Source organism: Oculina patagonica, unplaced genomic scaffold, assembly GCF_052425735.1.
Source record: "Oculina patagonica isolate OP01 unplaced genomic scaffold, crgOcupat unplaced121, whole genome shotgun sequence".
In the NCBI taxonomy this organism is placed as follows: domain Eukaryota; kingdom Metazoa; phylum Cnidaria; class Anthozoa; order Scleractinia; family Oculinidae; genus Oculina; species Oculina patagonica.
Window position 1 is genome coordinate 2,958 of NW_027557205.1, and position 8,820 is coordinate 11,777.

Below are 8,820 nucleotides of genomic sequence, written 5' to 3' on the forward strand. Positions count from 1 at the left end.
AGTACATGTAATCTATAATCTGACACCACCATATGTAAGATCGCAGTGAGATTGATCGTTTCATCAAGTTTGATGCTTTCAGGCTGAACAAAAACCAAGTTATGGACCTTGAAACATAGTAAAAAATCCATACAAACGTCTCTTATTGTGAGCCAGTCCAATTAACAAATATATTCCATTTTGCCGTGCGTCTGTTCAGTTATAGATCACAGATGGCGTCAAAATGTGGTACGAACAAAAAAGTGGCCACTGATGTTCATGGGGTTCATACCACATTTTGACGTCTTCTGTGATCTATAACTGAACAGACGCAAAGAAAACGAGTTTGCTTCGTTCTGCAAAACCTGTTTTTATGCTAGAAATCTTGTAACGTAAGCTAACCAATCACAGCAAAGGTGCGGATTTCTTGGCCAACCAGGTCGAAGACCTCACTTTGCTGATGCAACTTTCCCGCGCTTTGCATTGGTGCCTTGGCAACCTTTGTTGACACTCAGTTCGTCGAAGCGATTGGATTTAGCTTTGAATCATAAACTCCAAACTAGGGCTTTCTACAAGTTGCTCAGCAACTTTTCATCTTTCGAGTAACTTTTTTCATTTCAAGCAAACTTTTTGCAATTCCGGGCAACTTTTTGCAATTTCTAGTCCGAAGATTGTCCGAGTGTTATTCGAAGACCATTCGAACGTTTCCGAGCATTTTCGAACTTTTCCGAAGATTAACGTAATTTGCCGAATATTTCCAAGGAAGTTCAGGGGATGCTTCAAGGGATGGGTCTTCACGATTGTTCTTTAGTGAAAGAAATCCTTGTACTGATTAAAAATTGCATAAAAATGCTTAGCAATAGCAGATCTTTGGAGAATTTTCTTATTTTAAGACAACGTTTTGGAGTTTTTGTTAACAACTATTGAGCAACTTTTTGGATTTTGGAGCAAAGTTCGAGCAACTTTTCAAGAAATCTCGAGCAACTTGTGGAAAGCCCTGCTCCAAACTATTTCGAAGTTACTCCGATGACTCAACAAATTAACACTTTCTGAGAGTCACAAGAGAACTAGACGGCAGCGGTAAACAAGGGGAGCGAGACAGATATTAGCCTTCCATGCAGTCGTTTTCAGGGGCGATCATGTTTTATTCCTCCCCACGATCTGCGTGGAAGGCTAGACAAATATAGGTCTTTCTTTCAACAGCCTAGCTTTTATTCTGCGCGGAGACGGAAATGACCTCCATTTTTTTTTAAAAAAAAAACCTAGAAGGCGGAAAAAAACCTTTTCAGCTTCGTTTGTTTGTTGTCCCATTTTAGACCATGTGGTGTTACCTTTGAGAATTCTTTTAAAATAATCCACGTGGAAATGAAAAAGGAAAAATTCTTTAGAGAACATCACATGACCTGACATGAGAAATCTACATACGAACACTCCCTCATCGAAAGAACTAGCGGGAGTTTCAAGTTATCAGGATTCAACTACGTTTATTCCATTTTGTCTTACAGGAGTTAAACTCTTTTTTTAGATGTACCAAGTCATGTACATTCAGATCAAAAAACGAAAATGACAAACAAAACAAAAGAAAAACCAGGAAACCAAAAAAAGAACACTATATAGCATTAAACAAATTTTATTTAATTAAAAAGTCTTCTACACTGACATCCTTTGGTATTGCTTCTACTCGGGGGGCCAGGGGGGGGGGGGGGGGGAGAGGGTACTCTCCGAAGAAAAACCCAGTTTTAGAAAGAGTTTACATCGAAAATGATACTGCAGTCCTAGAAATAGGTCAAGTTGTGAACACCGTTTTGACTGCTGATAATTTGAAATTTCCTTGCTCGAAATAATAGTTCTAGATTGGGAGCCCACAATCACGACCCTGTTGGGTGGCACTTACCTTTATAAAGGTAATTTGGGAAATACCCCCTCCTCCCATGGGCTCCTACCCCACATGGAAGGTGTCATGATCAATTGCAAAACAAAATCCCAACATTATTTGTATCACTGTCAGGAAATACTGTAGTGTCCTTTTTCCAGTATTCACTAACTTCTCCTAGCGTCCCTTAATTACCTTTAGTTATTGTTACTTATTTTCGTGGGAACTTAATTTTGCGAAAATGGAATTGTGATATTTCGCTGGAATTATAACAATTATTTTTGCGATTTGGTCGAAAATATGTTAAAAGCATAAAAAATTAATATGTTAAAAAACGTTAAAAATAAATTTTTGTGGGTCTTCAATTTCACGATTTTTTGAAAATCGCGAAGATTAAGTCCCGAGAAAAAAGTAACGATAAGGTAGAGACCAGTATATTATTTTTATGACATTATATTCTCACTAACAGCTTTGTGAAGAAAACACATTTTTTTATGGTTGTTAAAAACTTCACTGATTCAGTTCCTTATACACCAAGATGAGGACTAGAATATTCTAAGTACGCTTACATGATGGTTTTATGGGTGATGATCACTGGAAGTTTTTAGCTACCAGTCAACCATTGCAAGGACTAATTTTTTCCCTTGGAGGCATTGATTCAAAAATAAAACACAAGATATTCTCGCCTTATCTTTTGGCATTTCAGGACTGGAATGACTCTAACGGTCCCCTTTTTAGATATACACGAAAATAGTGTAAAAGCTATCTATTCAGCTACCAATTTCTATCATAAAAATGTACCATATAAAAAAACATATCTTGTAATACCAGAAGCAGACATTGTTCTTGTCATTTTTTATGGGAGTCTGCCTCCCTCTGGTCTGGGATGATGCTATTAGGTTATTCCAGAATATTCCACACCCCTGTCCCCAGCCTAATGGTGTTTGGGAATTTCCTGTGGGTGCAGATAGTGGGGGGGGGGGGGGGGGGGGGGGGAGGGGGGAGGAGAAGTGGAGTCTGGAAAATTGCAATAGTGGGCATATATCCAACCATATATTCTTACTACAGGTTTTTACAGGTTTTCTTGGAGAATAAGCCAAATAACATTCACTTGCAGGCAAATTATAGAAATTTGAGGCAAAAGGAGGGGGAGGGGGTCTACTGGTAAGGATATCTGAGCAGGGGCTGGGATTGAGCAAGGAAAATCTTGTCACCATTAGAAGAAAGGGGTCTGAAGTGTTTGGAACCCATTGAGAGCCACATGGCTAAAACACCTGTCAAACTTTTTAGATGCATAACAGATGTTTTGAGATTTCCCTCAACATAACTATTAATTTTTTATTTTTTTCAACAAAAATAACAGTGGTCACTAGGTCAAAATACTGGTTACATGACACTCAGTAATTTTATGGTTTTTCCTGTTTGATTTCTTTGAGGTCACTTAAAAGTTCAGCGATGCTGACGGCATTTTCATCCTTCTCAATCTCACAAGTTGTTCCTGTGGTGCACTGACCATGCCGATTAACTTCAAAAGGCTTGTCGCCTTTGTGTATACGTATTTGCTTCATTGTGTTTCCTGCTAACTTAAAAGGCTTATTTCCTGTGTGTGTCCTTTTATGTTTTTTTAAGCTTCCTGCCTCACTAAAACACTTGCCACACTGGTTACATTCAAAAGGCTTCTCTCCTGTGTGAGTTCTTGTATGTTTTTTTAAGCTTCCTGCCTGACTAAAACACTTGCCACACTGGTTACATTCAAAAGGCTTCTCTCCTGTGTGAGTTCTTTTATGTTCCTTTAAAGGTCCTGCCTGACTAAAACACTTGCCACATTGGTTACATTCAAAAGGCTTCTCTCCTGTGTGGGTTCTTTTATGTTTCTTTAAGTCTCCTGCCTGACTGAAACACTTGCCACACTGGTTACATTCAAAAGGCCTCTCTCCTGTGTGTGTTCTTTTATGTTGCTTTAAATGTACTGCCAATTTAAAGCACTTGCCACACTGGTTACATTCAAAAGGCTTCTCTCCTGTGTGTGTTCTTTGATGTTGCTTTAAAGTTCCTGCCTGACTAAAACACTTGCCACACTGGTTACATTCAAAAGGCTTCTCTCCTGTGTGTGTTCTGTTATGTCGCTTTAAGTCTTCTGCCTGACTAAAACACTTTCCACACTGGTTACATTCAAAAGGCCTCTCTCCTGTGTGTGTTCGTTTATGTTGCTTTAAATGTACTGCCAATTTAAAGCACTTGCCACACTGGTTACATTCAAAAGGCCTCTCTCCTGTGTGTGTTCGTTTATGTTGCTTTAAATGTCCTCTATGATTAAAACACTTGCCACACTGGTTACATTCAAAAGGCTGCTCTCCTGTGTGTGTTCTTTTATGTTGCTTTAAATGTCCTGCCTGATTAAAACACTTGCCACACAGGTTACATCCAAAAGGCTTCTCTCCTGTGTGTGTTCGTTTATGTTGCTTTAAATGTACTGCCAATTTAAAGCACTTGCCACACTGGTTACATTCAAAAGGCTTCTCTCCTGTGTGTGTTCTTTTATGTTGCTTTAAATGTCCTGTATGATTAAAACACTTGCCACACTGGTTACATTCAAAAAGCTTCTCTCTTGTGTGTGTTCTTTCATGTTCCTTTAAATGTCCTGCCTGATTAAAACACTTGCCACATTGGTTACATTCAAAAGGCTTCTCTCCTGTGTGTGTTCTTTTATGTTGCTTTAAATGTCCTGCCTGATTAAAACACTTGCCACATTGGTTACATTCAAAAGGCTTCTCTCCTGTGTGTGTTCTTTCATGTTCCTTTAAATGTCCTGCCTGATTAAAACATTTGCGACATTGATTACATTCAAAAGGCTTCTCTCCTATGTGTGTTTTTTTTTATGTTGCTTTAAATGTCCTGCCTGATTGAAACACTTGCCACATTGGTTACATTCAAAAGGCTTCTCTCCTGTCTCTCTCTCTTCCTGGCTAGTTTGAGTGAAACTCTTGCTGCACTTTGTGTAATCTTTAGCCATTAAGGTACATGAGCTTTACCCACTAGCTGGGAATGTCATTCTCAGACCTAAAAGCAAAAGAAACGTAATTATTTCCATGTGTTGTTCTTTTGCTTTGAAGCCCCCACCCCCCTGGAAATTCCAGCTGAGCGTCATACTCTTGTTTTAAAATTTTGGCTTTGAGATCCCCCACCCAGTCAAAATTTCTAGTTTCCCAATGTGGGGTGGGTATGAATATTTTCTGTAACCACACATTCTGCTGTCATGTTATTTGCAAGAAATTGCATAATGTGATGCACAAGGGAAGGTGAAAATTATCCCCCTTCTCACATCCCCAAAACACCAGGGCTTTGGGATTCTTGTGAGGAGTATTTTTATCAAAATAATAGGCTAATGCTCTGATCCAACTTTAAGCTGGCCATGTGTACGAATCATAGTTGCATGGTGCCCATGATTGTTCCTGCAAAATATACTGGTTTATGTATGATCTCTGGGTGTAACAGCAACCAGTCTCGCTAAAATTGGTGAAAAAGACTCTCATCCAACTGCAGCTTACATTTTTTAAACATAAGAAACAATGTAAGTGATGGTATAAATAGCATGGTTAGGATCTGATGGAATTATTCAAATAAACACAGTTGTTATGAATTCACAGACCAAGGATGCAAATAATACATTAATACTGTCATTTTCTTTGTAAATTTGCTCTATATAATTGAACAACAGTAATATTTTATTTTATATATATAAAAATATACTTTTTTAAATTTCCCTATGTTGTCTCAACAAAGATTGCGTTATACTGTTATGTCGATAAACGACATACGATATACACAGGCAAGCTTTTTAGCTGCGAGAAAGGTCAAACGGTCTCTTGCTCACAAAAGGAGAAGCCTTGAGCCAAGCGGCCCACACTGCTGGAGCTTGTCCCGGTTTCCGTAGCATTAGGGGCTAGGAAGATTTCTACTCCTCCCTGAATGGGATGCTAGTCCATTACAGGGTTTCCCCCCCAGCATTATGTCGCCGGTACCCATTTATACACCTGGGTGGAGAGAGGCACTGTGAGAGTAAAGTGTATTGCCCAAGAACACAACACAAGTGACCCCGGCCGGGGCTCGAACTCGGACCGCTCGATCCAGAGTCCGGCGCACTAACCATTAGGCCACCGTGCCTCCCACCGCGCCTCTTGCCCACAGCGGCCCTTTATATTATGAGATAAGAAATTTCTGTCTACTAAATCTAGTAGATCCCATCATATATAATTAATCTCTTTCGTTTATACATTGTAGTGTTCCATTCTAACTGCACGGAAGTATTTTGCTCTTGTGTTCTACGCGGAGATAATTATTTTCTTGTAAAGTTAAACTTGAATTCTGTTCGATTACGCTAAGGGACAGACCATTAGAAAAGTGATGGGGGTGGGGTGGGGAAAAACAAAAAAATTCATGCAAGCCAAAATAGCAAGAAAAAACGTTCGTGCAAAGGGGAAGGCAAAGAAAAAATTCGTGCAGAAAGAAAGGTCCTATTAAGCACTGAAAACACCTGTCATCATTTAACACTTAATGACATCAATTATTTGACGAAATATATGGTGGAGAACACTGAAAATAGCATTTTCAAGCCTAGAAATTTCAAAATTTTCTGGGGGAGCATGCTCCCTGACCCTCCTAGATGGATTGTGATCATAACATTCGTTTAGCTCGTCTCTCTCCAGCCTGCGTAGATTGCTTACCAGTTACCTTATTACATGAAATTTTCGCGACACGTTAATTTCGCGAATTTCGCGATTCTAAAAAAAATCGCGAAATTAAAGTGACATGAACAATAAGTGTCGCGAACATAACATGACGCAAAAAATTAAGTGACTCTCATTACGCCGATTATCAAGAAAGAATGTGTCAAGTACCCCTGAAGGAAGCAATTTTCAATGTAAATGGATGTTACGGTCAATTGACGTACAATTCTCGTACAAGCTTGAACTACTTGTACTTACATTTACTTGCATCTCCATTTACTTACATCTACTTGACATTTAGTCCTGCCTTTGCGTTTTTGTTAATTTTGACATTATTGTTCCTTTTATAAAGTCGTTTTATTAAATTCAATGACATGTTTAATAATATTGGGAAGAAAATGTTAATTGTCTTCCTCTAAAACGCGAAATTAAAGTGATTCAAAATACAACATTTTCGCAAAATCGTGAAATTTAAGTGTCGCGAAATAAGCGCATCTTAAAATCGCGAAATTAACATGTCGCGAAAATTTCATGTAATAAGGTAACTCATTTCTCAAACAGATTGCAAAACATGAATGCAGTGGTTTTAGTTTCTGTTGTCAAATCCTGTCAAATTTAATTTCTGCAGTAATTATTTATGAATTTCTATTACCGTAAGTATTGTTTCAGTTTTTGCATATGTTTGTCTAAGTTTTCTCACCGACTTAACACGGAAATATGTGAAAAACACAAATCTACTACATGAAGTGAGAAATTCATCCTGCTTTGGTGTGTTAAGAAGCGAAAGAAGATGTACATAGAATTACAGTGTCCATAAGGGACACAGGGTGGTGTATGATTGGGATCGCACTTTAAAAGCTGATATCAATTCAAAAACCTCTAATCCATTACAGACAATCAAAAAGACTTTTCCTTATAAACTATTTTTTGTAGAAAGGGGTGGGTCATGTAATTTCCAACCCTCGCTCAGGGCTTGGTCAGTCAGTTTTAAGCTAGAAGGAAGGGGTGGGTAACATATTTTTTAGCCTCCATTTTTCCAATAATTGCACTGCCCCTTGACCCCCCCTTTTCCCCCCTTCGATACTTATCAATTGACAGTTCCTAAAGGATGAAATCAATGAACAACAGCATTTTAAAAATATTTAAACAATTAAGCAAATAATCAACAAAGCAACATTTGTCAAAAACATGGTATAAAGTAGCAATACATGACACATGACATTTGTCTGAAAAAAAAAAAAAAACATTTGTCTAAAAAAAATTCGAGCAGAGGGTTTCACCCGAAAAAAAAATTCCTGCACAAGAAATGGACAGAAAAAAAAATTCGTGCAAGCCGAAAATTCCCCAACCCCTTATCACTTTTTTAATTGTTCGTCCCTAAACAGAATAAAAGAATAAAGCCTGGTTTCCACTAGCGACGCAAGCACAAGCGCAATCACGCAAAAAGGACAAATTTTGGTGCTTGGGCTTGCCCGATCTATGCGCTTGTGCATTTGCTTGAGTCGAAGCCGTTTTCACGGAGATATAAGAGCTGTTATCCTTGCGCTTGTGCTTGCGTCGCTAGTGAAAACCAGGCTTGAAGGATCCTACCGATCAAGAAAGTCAAGAAAGACTCTCTGATAGTCTGTACTGTCTCAAGTTCACCTGCCCAAACCGGCTTGGGGTGAACCTTGGCAAAAGACTGAATTTCAGTCCAATCACAGGGGGCCCTCACATCAGCCATTACGATAAATAAAAAATACATCTTACTTGCTATCGTCGCGTTTTTTCGCTTTATAGCGACCATTACGCTCGATCTAGCAGTTTGGTAGCCTCCCACGCAGTCGTTCTTTGAGGCGATCGTGTTTCACTCCTCCCCACGAACGCAAGCAGTTAGGAGGTCTGGAATCGAGAAAGGTCGAAAGGTGTGGAGTCGAGGACCACAGGCAGACCACCCTATGTGTTCGCACGAGATCGACGAACTGGAGAAATTTAAAGAAATCTATGGCGGTTATGAATAAAGCACTGAACAATACATATTTAGGCTCATCTTGATCTGGATATCTCAAATGTTAGTCGACCTGTAAGTGGCCTTATTTCTGTGGACTTTGCCAATCGTCGAAAGCGAATCACAATCTGGGAGCCAGCTTTTGGTGGCTTAGTGGTCATCACACCCGCTCTTCAGTCGAACGACCCGGGTTCAACGCCACCACGGTGCACTTTAAATTGAACATTTTCCTTCTTCCTCTTCGATAAAATTCT

General features: G+C 39.1%; 1 pseudogene across 1 annotated transcript; it reads right to left on the reverse strand.

Moving 5' to 3' along the window:
- Window positions 1–3,135: 3,135 nt before the first annotated feature.
- Window positions 3,136–8,437, reverse strand: LOC144639708 (uncharacterized; annotated as a pseudogene). Its single transcript, XR_013568199.1, has 2 exons — window positions 8,329–8,437; window positions 3,136–4,912 (listed from the first exon to the last, which is right to left on the reverse strand). The product of XR_013568199.1 is annotated as an uncharacterized LOC144639708 (transcript).
- Between the last annotated feature and the right edge of the window lie 383 nt (window positions 8,438–8,820).